Source organism: Neophocaena asiaeorientalis, unplaced genomic scaffold, assembly GCF_003031525.2.
Source record: "Neophocaena asiaeorientalis asiaeorientalis breed wild unplaced genomic scaffold, Neophocaena_asiaeorientalis_V1.1 scaffold397, whole genome shotgun sequence".
Lineage (NCBI taxonomy): Eukaryota > Metazoa > Chordata > Mammalia > Artiodactyla > Phocoenidae > Neophocaena > Neophocaena asiaeorientalis.
The window spans coordinates 2,893,470-2,906,112 of NW_020173231.1; the positions used below are offsets into that span (position 1 = coordinate 2,893,470).

At 45.6% G+C, this 12,643-nt stretch overlaps 1 protein-coding gene across 1 annotated transcript in view; it reads left to right on the plus strand.

Moving 5' to 3' along the window:
* The first annotated feature begins 865 nt into the window (after nucleotides 1-865).
* SLC34A2 (solute carrier family 34 member 2) overlaps nucleotides 866-12,643 on the plus strand; it is a 57,675-nt gene continuing 45,897 nt past the window's right edge. The window contains exon 1 of the mRNA XM_024745547.1: nucleotides 866-1,029. The gene's annotated coding sequence lies outside the window, so the exon portion shown is untranslated. The remainder of the gene's footprint in view (nucleotides 1,030-12,643) is intronic.

The window sequence follows — 12,643 nt, forward strand, 5'->3', positions numbered from 1 at the left end:
GCTTTGACGTCTCCAGGCCCACCCTGGGGGGCTGGCCTAGCCTGGGGTCATCTGTAGTACCGATGGTCTTCAGACAGCCTCGCAGCTCAGCAGGACCGAGATGGCAAGACACTTGTCCTGTGAGGCCAGAGGCAGAAGTGACTGCCTCATTGGTTGAGGCAGCCCCGGAGATGTTGGAGGAGGGTGGGGGGAGGGGGCCGGAGCATGTGCAGAATTTGGGACTGTGTGTTCTGTGGGAAGACGTACAAAAGGAATGAAGGCCCCGTTCCCTGCGCTGGGGAGCCGTGCCCCGGAACACAGCCAGGTAGCTAGGACTCCAGCTCTTGCGGTCCAAGACGGTGAATCCAGGGAGGGAGGAGACAGTCAGAGGACAAGCCCAGAATGAGGTGTGAGAACCCAGGAGGAGACTGAGGGACATCAGCCCAACTCCCCTACCACAGACTCAGAGGTTCAGGAATATGGTTGGTAACAGAGCCCAGACCTGCCCTTAGGTCTCTGGATTCTTTGCCTGGGACACTCCTCACCTCATAACACCATCTCTTGTGTTTTAGTTTAGAAAAATGCTTTATTCTGAGTTTCTCACCCAGCCAAAAGGAAGGACGTGATCTTCCCTCAGAAGGGCTGTGGGTCTGGTGTCACCTTGGATTCTATAGTTAATCCCAAATGTGAGCTATTGGCTGCGGTGTTCCTTTTTCCCCTCCAATGAACCGAGAGAGTGGTCAGGCCAGTTACAGCTCCTCTGCATTCTTCGGGAGCTGTCCTGTGAAGCTTGTTCTTGAGTCTGGATCATTTGGGGCCCTGAGGAAAACCTTCTAGGCCCACTGTCACTCCAGGTCTGTCTGTCTGAGATTAACAGAAACTCATATATCCAGGGAATCTGGAATGCGGCCCAAGGGGTGAATTAACCCGAGAGAGGGTGGTTCCCCTCACCAGCCAGGGAAGACTCTTCTGGGGGACCCACCAGAGATTTTGCTGAAACCAACCTCGTTGAGGGGCTAATCCACTCTGGGATTCTCTTGAAGATAATTCGTAAGTCTTCTTTTTGCTTTTTGAACTTTAATATTAGCATTTATTTTGGAATAGGTAGTAATGATATTCAGATGGCTCAAAGTTCAGAAGTGCAAAAGGGTAGGCAGTACGATGTTTTCCTTTTCCCCAGGCAGCCAGCTCCATCACGGAAAAGCAGCCAGAGGTAATGGGTAATTTGCATCCTCTAGGGGAGAACCTGCCTGATGAACACTAGCTGTTGTTGGTGTCAGGAATTTTCTGTAAGACAGTATGAGCTGGGGTTCCTGAATCCTAGCTGCTCTGGGCACCTCCCAGAGCTGCCGAGGGGCAGCGGGACGAAGATCAGCTCTGAGGGCAGGTGTGGGATCCCTAATCTGTCTCTCGCTCCTTGTGGGATCTCATCCAAGTCCTGGTCTTGCACTGATTGACCCCGTCTAAAAGATCTGGGGGCAATGAAAGAACCTCCTTTACAAGTGGGTTGGGAGGTTGAGAGGGTGACATGACGTCACATGCGTCTATGGGACATTCTCAGGCACGTGTGTTACACAAATAATTCTTTTTTTTTTCTTAAACTTGAGTTTAAACTTTATTCTTTTTTTTAAGTTAACCATTTTATTTATTTATTTATTTTTGGCTGCGTTGAGTCTTTGTTGCTGTGCGTGGGCTTTCTCTAGTCACAGCAAGCGGGGGCTGCTCTTCACTGCGACACGTGGTCTTATTGCGGTGGCTTCTCTTGTTGCTGAGCACGGGCTCTAGGTGTGTGGGCTTCAGTAGTTGTGGCACGCAGGCTCAGTAGTTGTGGCTCACAGGCTCTAGAGCACAGGCTCAGTAGTCATGGCGCACAGGCTTAGTTGCTCCGCAGTGTGTGAGATCTTCCCGGACCAGGGATCGAACCCAGTCCCCTGTATTGGCAGGCGGATTCTTAACCACTGCACCACGAGGGAAGTCCCCACAAATAATTCTTGATATTACCTGTTCATGGTCTGACTTCCCCACTAGAACCCGGGCCCCTGCAGGGCAAGGCTGTGTCTGTCACCAGCACCACTGGACGCACTGTCCCCGGCACAGACGTTGGCCCGTGGCAGACACTCAATGAATCACCATCACCGCTAATATTTTGAAGCATTTGCTATGTGCCAGGCTCTGTAACAAGCTCACTACAGATGAGCTCACAATTGCCACTCTCTGAGGTAGTTGCTGCTCCATTCCTGCTGTGTAGATGAGGCCGTGGAGACTCAGAGAGGTTGTCCCTAGCTACAGAGCAGCCACACCAGGATTTGATTTCTGGCAGTCCAGGGCTGACCAACTCTTCCCAATTTCCCCAGGACCATCCTGGTTTTAAAATGGAAGGATCCACCTCCCAAAAAAGCAGAAGGTCCAGGCCAGGGTGAAATGAGTGAGATACTCACCTTGGGCACAAAGTTTAAGGCGGGGGCTGTACACTCGGTAATCAAGAGAAATAATATTTTAATGCAGCATTTTAAAAATAATCAAAATTAGTGTAAAAAATTCAAGATGAACAAAATAACACAATTTAAATAAAGAAAGGATCAGTGTCAGTGAGGTTCACTACTCCCCTGCTGAGGGAAAAGCATGAACTGCTCCAGGCAGGTCAATGGAGACAGGGAGGCCACCCCCTTCTCCCCCTCCCACCAGTTGGGACCTGGGACCTGTCCTTCTGGTCTTACTTTGCTTTGGGCAAGTGGGCGGGGAATCTCTAGGAGAAGTAGGAGTAGCTGCTGCAAAGCAGAAGGAATGGCTGGGCTTAGAGGAATTCCAAGAAGTGGTATTCCCTCCAAGAGAAGTGCATGGCTAGCAAGGGGAAGGCTGTAACAGGAGACAAGAGAGTGTTTTCTCTTAGCATCAGCGGGAGAGAGGACCATCTCTGTTGAGAAATGCTTCAAGAAGCCCGCTTGCTGTACAGGCTGCAGACCCAGAGCATCACTGACAGCTGGAGTCAGAGAAAAGGGAAAGCTGTTGTCTAACAGAGGAAAGAGCGCTGAATTGGAGCTGGGCTGGAGGATCCTGGAGGGGAGAGGGGAGACAGAGAAGGATGCTACTGTGGTAACTTGATGTGACCCCTCCCTATGACCTCCCATCTTCATCTTGAATTATATTGGCAACCATCACAAATTGTTGGGGGTGAGGTCTGTCACAAGACTGCAGAAGCCAGGGTATGTGCAGCTCCCAGTCCACTTCTGGACTTCGTTAACGTCGCATCTGCAGGAAATGGATGCATTCTCTCGTTCTCGGAAGGTTGGCTCACCTGTGACTGTTAGCCAGCAATTAAGCAATTCCAGAGTGATTTTGCTATGGACTGGATGCCTATTTTTGTATCCACTTTAGTCCTCTGTAGATATGGGATATCAGTAGTTCTCTCCCAAGTTATTATAGTGGTTTTGCCACTTGGTAGAGATTTATGGAGCTCATTTTGGGGTGCTCAGAAAGTCAATCTCTTGATTTTATCCCTGAACTTGTTTCTCTCTCATCCACCCTATCCCAGTAAACGGCATCACCATCTACCCAGCTATTCAAGCTAATTCCTGGCAGTCTCTGTAGATTTCTCTCTTTTCCTTCCATCCCATCCATCAGCGAGTCAGGTGGTCTTGCCTCCAAGCATGGTGGCCTAGGATGACCAACCACCCAGGCCAGGGATTTTTCCATTTTAGCACTAAAGGTCCCATGTTCCGGGAAACCCCTTAGTCCCAGGCCAGCTGGAGCAGTCGGTCACCCTAATCTGATGTGGCCACTCTAGTCCAGTTTGCACTACTGCATACTCTCCTAGCTGGCCTCCCTGCTTTGCTCTGGACCCACAGCCATGCTCCATACAGTGGCAGAGTAAGCTGACCCGGGATAGCACCTTCTGCTTGACACCCTCCAATGCACTTGAACCCACAGGCAGCCCTCAGCACATCCTCTCAAGGCCTTGTATGATGGGCTGTGGCCTCAGTCTCACCTCTCTGGTACAGCACTTCCTCAGTCACCAAACTGGGACCACCACCTCATTATGACAAGTCCCATCACCCCACGCACATCTGCCCTCACTGTCCCCTCTTCCCAGGATGCTGTCCCCAGATCTCCACATGAGGCCTGCTTCTTATTATTCAGGTCTTGGTGCAAATGTCACCATCTCAGAAAGGACTCTCCCACCACCCAGATCTATACTGGCCTCCCCCCAAAATTGTCACGCTTTATCCCATAACTCTGTTATATTCTCCTTATGTATGTGTCACTACTAAAGCAATTGTATGTGTTTTTGTTTATTTATTGCCTTTCACCTCCTCTCTGCTCCCCCCAAGATGAAACTCCTTGATAGCAGGAACTTTCTTTCCCTCATTCTCCCCAACATGTAGAACAGTGCCTGGCACACAGTCGGTACTTAATAAATGAGTGGAAGCAGGGCCTCCCTTCACAGGTTTCAAATCTGCAGAGGGAATGGTTTCCCTCCTCCAGGAGCTTTGAGTATTTAAGGGCTGGAGGACACAGCAGCAGAAGGAGGACATGTGATTAAGTATTATCTGAGTCGTTCAAAGGAAAAGAGGGTCCCCGAGTAGGCTGAGTCCTGAAGGAAAATGGGATTTCCAGAGGCAAAGTTAAGGACACTCCAAGGGCATTCCCCACATGTGGAAGATGGAGGCGGGAACAGCTGCACACAGGAGTCTGCCCTTGGCTTGACTTTCAGAGTTTGCATAAAGTCACCAAATGCCTGGGTGATTAAATCTCTACTGGAGTAGCAGGGAGCCACAGAAAGCTCTAGAGCAATATACCTGAGAGCTATTTTGGAGAAAGTCACTCGGGATGGCAGGGAGAAGCATCGGTCTGATGCAATACTGATGCTCCTGTGAGGATTGGGAGAAAGGAAAACGCAGGGAACACTCAGAGGGAAGAATCGCTAGGGTTTTGGGGGCAGTTTGGATCTTTGTGGCAAAGGGGAAATAAATAGCCAACTAATTACATAATTCTATTGATTTGCAATAGAATCAATTGGAATTGATCAATAGATCAGGCAGCTGCAGAAATCAATAGGCTAGGGAAAGCTAATAGAGAGATCAATAGAATTAGGTAAATGGTTGGATCTTTTGGTAAAGAAGAGGGCCCATGAAGGGTGACAGCATCTGGGTTGCAGAGTAGAGAGGGATCTCTGTGGGAGGGACTGGTTTGGGAGGGTCTCTGATAAAACGGTTTTGCAGACTGTTGCATATGGGGTGCTGGTGGGGTGTCCAGGTGATGCTCCAGGGCAGCCGGATCCATAGGGCTGGGAAAAGAGAGGTACAAGTCACTCCTTCCACAGGGAGAGATTCTTAAACTTTTGGGGTCAAAGACCCTGTGGATATGAGAAAAGATGGGACCCAGTCCCTAGAAAAATGCACAGATCCATATACTCTGGAAAAACTTGCATTCAAGTTCAACTCAGTTGTCAAATGAGTGTTTTTTGTTTGTTTATCTTTTGTGTGCCCTAGAGACTGGCTTTTGTGTATGGAAAGGATTATTCTGAAAAGATTTCAATCTTTATTTTTATTTTATTTATTTATTTTAAATAAATTTATTTATTTATTTTTGGCTGCATTGAGTCTTCGTTGCTGCACACGGGCTTTCTCTAGTTGCGGCGAGCGGGGGCTACTCTTCGTTGTGGTGCACGGGCTTCTCACTCTGGTGGCTTCTCTTGTTGTGGAGCACAGGCTCTAGGGCGTGTGGGCTTCAGTAGTTGTGGCACACGGGCTCAGTAGTTGTGGCTCGCAGGCTCTAGAGTGCAGGTTCAATAGTTGTGGTGCACGGGCTTAGTTGCTCCGTGGCATGTGGTATCTTGCCGGACCGGGGATCGAACCCGTGTCCCCTGCATTGGCAGGCGGATTCTCAACCACTTCGTCACCAGGGAAGCCCGATTTTTGTTTTTAAAATCTCATTTTAAATTTGTTCAAGTTTCAAATTTTGAAAACCCTTCTTTTTGCTCATCTTAAATTCAGTTTATAAATATCTTTTTACTATTTATAAATCTACCAAAGTTTAAACAACTAATTTTAAAATCACTTTATTTACATTTTAAGCTTCATTTATACTTGCAATATGTTTGGTTTCTTTAAGTTATTGCAATTGCCAAATATAACAAACCTTCCAAGATATTTACGTCATTTTTATAAATGTAACAAATTAAACCTTAAAATGATAGATTTTAAGTACTCTTAAGTGTTCCAATATGATTTACGAACTGAATAAAATTTCAATTTTAGGGACTTCCCTGGTGGCACAGTGGATAAACTCTGCACTCCCAATGCAAGGAGCCCAGGTTTGATCCCTGGTCAGGGAACTAGATCCCACATGCCTACCGCAACTAAGAGTTCGAATGCCACAACTAAGGAGCCCACGTGCTGCAACTAAGGAGCCCACCTGCTGGAACTGAGACAAGGTGCAACCAAAATAAGTAAATAAATATTATTTTAAAAATTATTTTTAAAAAAATTCAATTTAAATTCACAAGTCTAAATCAATTATGCAGTTACCTATTTTAAATTAAAATCTCTGGGTTAACCTATTGAAAATACTAATATGCTAAATTGTATGTAACACTTCAAGATATTAAAAGAACAGATAGGTACAGATTATTTCTAAATTTATCACAAAAATGTTGCTATTCTAGGTTTGATTTACTTTGCAGCTCTTCTTAATTCTGAACCTCCCCCAGGGTTAATTTTGTTTACCCATCAAGGGAAAAAAATCCATGTCATTCCAGTCCTGAGCTTTTTTTCATAGTCATTATCTTACGGGCTCCAACAATCTAGAAGGAGTAATCCCAGGAATCTGTATCTCCACCCACATTGCTACATTTTAAGATTACATTTTTTAAAAAATCAGATTTGATTTCCTGAACTTCAGGTTTTTTGTTCTCAGGATACTTAAATATCTTTTCTGTTTAACCACAAAGAAGACCTTGAACTTGATGGAATTCTTTCTTCTTTTATGTGGTCCACTCTGGTGGCACCCCACAGCTCACAGGTAGTACCAGAATGTCGGATGGGAATCCCTCAAGGCTCTGCTGAGTCCACAACAATCTTGGGCCACGCCCGTGACAGCAGCAAGGCTGTAAGAGGCCCGCGCACCCCAACTTATGACCCCCAAGTGGGGTTAACATTGAATTTAGAGAAAGAAGAGAGGAGAACTTGTTCAAAGGCGATGAATGAGTCGTGGGGGGCAGGGGTCGACCAGCACAAATTGAGCCAGAACAGTGCAATGTCATAGAAGCCACAGTCTCAAGAAAGGAGCATTTATCAGAAATGTCAATACAACTAGAAAGGTTGAGATGGATGAGGACTCAAGAACAGAAATCGCTTGGATTATCAGAGCTTGGTTTCCAAAACTGACCATTAGCTGAAGCTTCTCTGGTCCCAGGCACAAAGGTCAGCAGCCTTGCAGGAGGATGTTTGGATATATTAGAATGCCTAGGTCCCACATACTATATTATAGTCCAAGAGGCAGCCTGAATGTTTCCACACAGGCTCCATATTGTCATATCAGGCATTTCAAATTTCTTTCAAACTCCCTTCATCTGTTACCCTGGGTTCTGGAAGAAGAAATTGATCATTTGACCTTCCTTCAGGTCACTTTCCTATGTCTCTCTTCTTTTAAAAAATAAATGTATTTATTTATTTACTTATTTTTGGCTGCATTGGGTCTTCGTTGCTGCGCGTGGGCTTTCTCTAGTTGTGGCGAGCGGGGGCTACTCTTTGTTGCGGTGTGCGGGCTTCTCATTGTGGTGGCTTTTCTTGTTGCGGAACGCGGGCTCTAGGCACGTGGGCTTCAGTAGTTGCAGGACGCGGGCTCAGTAGTTGTGGCTCGCGGGCTCTCGAGTGCAAGCTCAGTAGTTGTGGCGCACGGGCTTTGTTGCTCCGTGGCACGTGGGATCTTCCTGGACCAGGGATGGAACCCGTGTCCCCTGCATTGGCAGGCAGATTCTTAACCACTGCACCACCAGGGAAGTCCCTCCTATGTCTCTTGAAGTGAGCAATTAATTAATCTTTACACTATGAGCCTCCTAAACAGGAGTAGAGACCAGTGCCACATAGTAGATGGAACAGAGAATTAGGGAATAAGTTGCAGAGTGGCAGTCTCCATTCATTTTGAAGAAAACAGAAACACTCTAGCTTGGGATTTCTCGACCTTGGCACTAATCACATTTGTGGCTGGATCATTCTTCGTGGGGGGGCTGTGCAGTGCAAGCTGTTTAGCAGCAAACCTAGACTCTACCCACTCGGTGCCAGTAGCATCCCCTCTTCCAGCTGTGTTTAGCGGGGGAGCTGGCATGAGTGGGGCTGTTGAACGCTGAGGTGGGAGCCGGGTAGAGGAGATTTAGAGAGGCTGAAGGCTAGGCTACATCTTGGCTTACCCTGTGTAATGCCTAATATCTTCCTCTTTCTCAGGTGGCAGCAGTTTCCAGCTCTTTCCAATTGCATCCTTCCCTTTACGAAGACAGCTGTGGGGTCCCAGGGACCTAGAACCACAGTGTGCTTAGTTTCCTTAAGTCCTGGGTGAACAGAGCTGGTCTCAGGGTCGGTGGAGGAGGGTGGGGTGTCACCCCAGATAGTGATGAAGGAGGTCACGGTGATCCGTCAAGGAGGAAGTAGAGCAAAGGGAGAGTCCCTGTGCCTAGAATAACAGTGGTGTTCTCGTCTGTCACTGAGCTCCTCACTGGGGGACACCTGTTCAAGAGCTTGTGTCCCATTGGAGCAGCAGTTAATCTGGGTCTGAATTCTGATTGGACCGGAAACTAACTTTGTAACTTTGGGCAAACTATGGAAGCCTCTCTGAGCCCAAGCTCTTCATCTGTAAGATGGAGATTAAATGGCTGGACTGCTTAGGTTATGAAAATTAAATGATGAGTCATGTGGTTTGCCACAAAGTTTAGAGATGAAAAGCAATAGGTCTTGGTATCCTGGGTTCCTGTGCTTTGCCATTACCAGCTGTGTGATTTTAGGTACTCTGCAAAATGTGGATGGGATCAAGTTTATAAGCCGATGATGAAGATTAAATGAGATAAATCCAAACCCTGGGCCATCACGTGTTACTCCACTCTTGGCAAATATGGTGATTTCAAGAGCCTCGGGGATATTCTATGTACTCAACAGGTGCTCATTCCCCACCTCCCCCAGGCAGTGTGTGGGAAGGGCCCTGCCTGAGTTGGAGTCTTGGGGATGCCCCTGGCATTGCCTCCAGAATTACATGACCTCCTTTCCCCACCCCATCCTAAAGCTTTTGGAGATTTAGGATAGGAGGGGAGGGTAGTCCTCCTTAGGGTGTTCAAGGCCACCTCATCCTTAGGGAAGCACTCACAAGACCCTATTAACGCAGGAGAGAACCACCTAGCTCCCCATACACAGCTCTCTTTTTGCAAGATGCAGGGCAGTCTGGAGAGGGAGGGGGAGCTCTCAGCAAGATTGGGAAGAGGCATATGCAAGTTGTGGCCTCAACAACTTCAAAGAAAATTTAATGACAAAGAAAAATGCTCACAACATAATAAAGGGAAAAATAAGAAAATCAAAGCTTCTGTAGAGCGTGATAACTGTTCTACTAACATCTCCATAGCATCTCATTTCCATGCCAGTGGTGCCCAAGTAACCTTTGTTTGCAAGGTCCCCTAATCCAGTGCCATGTTTAGGTTATATATCAGCTCAGATTCTCCCAGTAGGCAGAGGGCAGCTTGAGAATAGGAAGCCTCACTGAATCTGAAGTTATGAAATTGTCTTGCCTTCAAGTACATAAATCTCAGTAAAAGCTGGCTTTGGTTCAAAGTAGAGGATTTATACTAATATACCATCTGGTGCAGGGTGGGATGGGTAAGCCAAGGGCCATCACCTTGCCCCTCCTTCCTGACTGAAGTTTCCTCCACATCTGCTCTTCTCCACAGTTGCCAAGCGCTTTTCTGTGTTTCAACAATTCAATCCATGTAGCCTCTACAGGGCCTCATAAAGAATTCCTATTTCAGGTAGGAAGATGACCCCTGTGCTAGGTTCAGAAAATCCTTGACCTTCCCTGGCTTGGCCCCAAATTACAGTTACCCTGGACAAGTCACTAAAGTTTTGAACATCAGGTTGCCACGACATAATAAAGGGAAGAATAAGAAAATCAAAGCTTCTGTAGAGCGTGGTAACTGTTCCACTAACATCACTGTAGGCCATCTCATTTCCATGCCAATGGGGCCCAAGTAACCACATTTACATTTGTTTAATGAGGAAGGTCTCAAAGATCTTAAAGATCACAACTCTAACGTTCTCTGAGTTTTAAAATTTAGCCCCAGCCCCTCCATTGGTAGCCTGTTGAGGGATTCTGGTTTTGTCATCACAGTGGCATTTTTTGTTAGATTAGCTTTGATTGCATGTGAGCTTCTCTCTTTGCATGAATATTTTAGGGCAGGGCAAGCTCTAGCCATTGCGCCCCGTAGCCCTGCTACTCCCTATCATCCTCCAGTGGCCACTCCTACACTGACCTGCTTGGAATGGAGCCATTTGAATATCATTTGTTTCAATAAAATGCATCAGATTCCTTTTGGGTATCAGGAATTTACTAGACCCAGTGAACAAGATAAACCCTCCCTCATGGAACTTATGGTCTATAGACAATGGGAAAAGTAAAAAATATACAACAATGTTATGTGGTGATGAGCATGAAAAAAGGAAAACAAGATAAAATAATGTGTTAAACAGCCCCCACATGGTCAGGGAAGCTTTTTCAGAGGAGATAATATTTGAGCAGAGATCTGAGTGAAGCAAGGAAGGAAGTTGTACAATACCCGTGCCATGCAGGAAGAGGGATCAGCAAGGTCAGTGGCCCTGGGATAGGAACATATCCAAGTTTATAGAACAGCAGGAGGGCTGATGTGGCTGGAGTGAAGGAAATGAGGTTAGACCAGCCACATGTGGATGGCCTGGGAAGACTTTTTTATTTATTTATTTTTTAACATCTTTATTGGAGTATAATTGCTTTACAATGGTGTGTCTGTTTCTGCTTTATAACAAAGTGAGTCAGTTATACATATACATATGTCCTGGTATCTCTTCCCTCCTGCGTCTCCCTCCCTCCCACCCTCCCTGTTCCACCCCTCCAGGCAGTCACAAAGCATCAAGCTGATCTCTCCCTGTGCTTTGCGGCTGCTTCCCACTAGCTATCTATTTTACATTTCATAGTGTATATATGTCCATGCCATTCTCTCACTTTGTCACAGCTTACCCTTCCCCTTCCCCGTATCCTCAAGTCCATTCTCTAGTAGGTCTGCAACTTAATTCCGGTCTTGCCCCTAGGTTCTTTTGACCATTTTTTTTTTTTTTAGATTCCATATATATATGTGTTAGCATACAGTATTTGTTTTTCTCTTTCTGACTTACTTCACTCTGTATGACAGACTCTAGGTCCATCCACCTCACTACAAATAACTGAGTTTCTTTCCTTTTTATGGCTGAGTAATATTGCATTGCATATATGTGCCACATCTTCTTTATCCATTCATCCAATGATGGACACTTAGGTTGCTTCCATGTCCTGGCTATTGTAAATAGAGCTGCAATGAATATTCTGGTACATGACTCCTTTTGAATTATGGTTTTCTCAGGGTATATGCCCAGTAGTGGGATTGCTGGGTCATATGGTAGTTCTATTTTTAGATTTTAAGGAACCTCCATACTGTTCTCCACAGTGGCTGTATCAATTTACATTCCCACCAACAGTGCAAAAGGGTTCCCTTTTCTCCACACCCTTTCCAACATCTATTGTTTGTAGATTTTTTTTGATGATGGCCATTCTGACCGGTGTGAGATGATATCTCATTGTAGTTTTGATTTGCATTTCTCTAATGATTCATGATGTTGAGCATTATTTCATGTGTTTGTTGGCAATCTGTATATCTTTGGAGAAATGTCTATTTACGTCTTCTGCCCATTTTTGGATTGGGTTGTTTGTTTTTTTGATATTCAGCTACATGAACTGCTTATAGATTTTGGAGATTAATCCTTTGTCAGTTGCTTCATTTGCAAGTGTTTTCTCCTGTTCTGAGGGTTGTCTTTTCGTCTTGTTTATGGTTTCCTTTGCTGTGCGAAAGCTTTGATGTTTCATTAGGTCCCATTTGTTTATTGTTGTTTTTATTTCCATTTCTCTAGGAGGTGGGATATTTGCATATAACGAAGATTGATTTGCATATAATGAATTTGATTGATTTGCATATAATGAAGAATCCTTACATTCCTGGGGTGAATCCCACTTGATCATAATGTATGATCCATTTAATGTGCTGTTGGATTCTGTTTGCTAGTATTTTGTTGAAGATTTTTGCATCTATATTCAACAGTGATATTGGCCTGTAGTTTTCTTTCTTTCTGGGAAGACTTTAGATTGTGTTGTAAGTGGGACAGGGAGACACGGGAAGGCTCGAGTAGGAAAGGACATGTTATAGTTCATGTCAAAGATTTCTTTGGCCTCTGTATTGGAGAATAGACTGTAGAGGGATTGGAGCAGACCCATAAAGCCCATTAAGACACTAGAAATAATCCAGTGAGAGAAGAAGATGGGCAGGCTAGCATGGTAACAGAAGGGGTGAGAAGTGATTGCCTTGGAGGTTTTTTGTTTGTTTGTTTGTTTTTTAATATATTGATCTGTA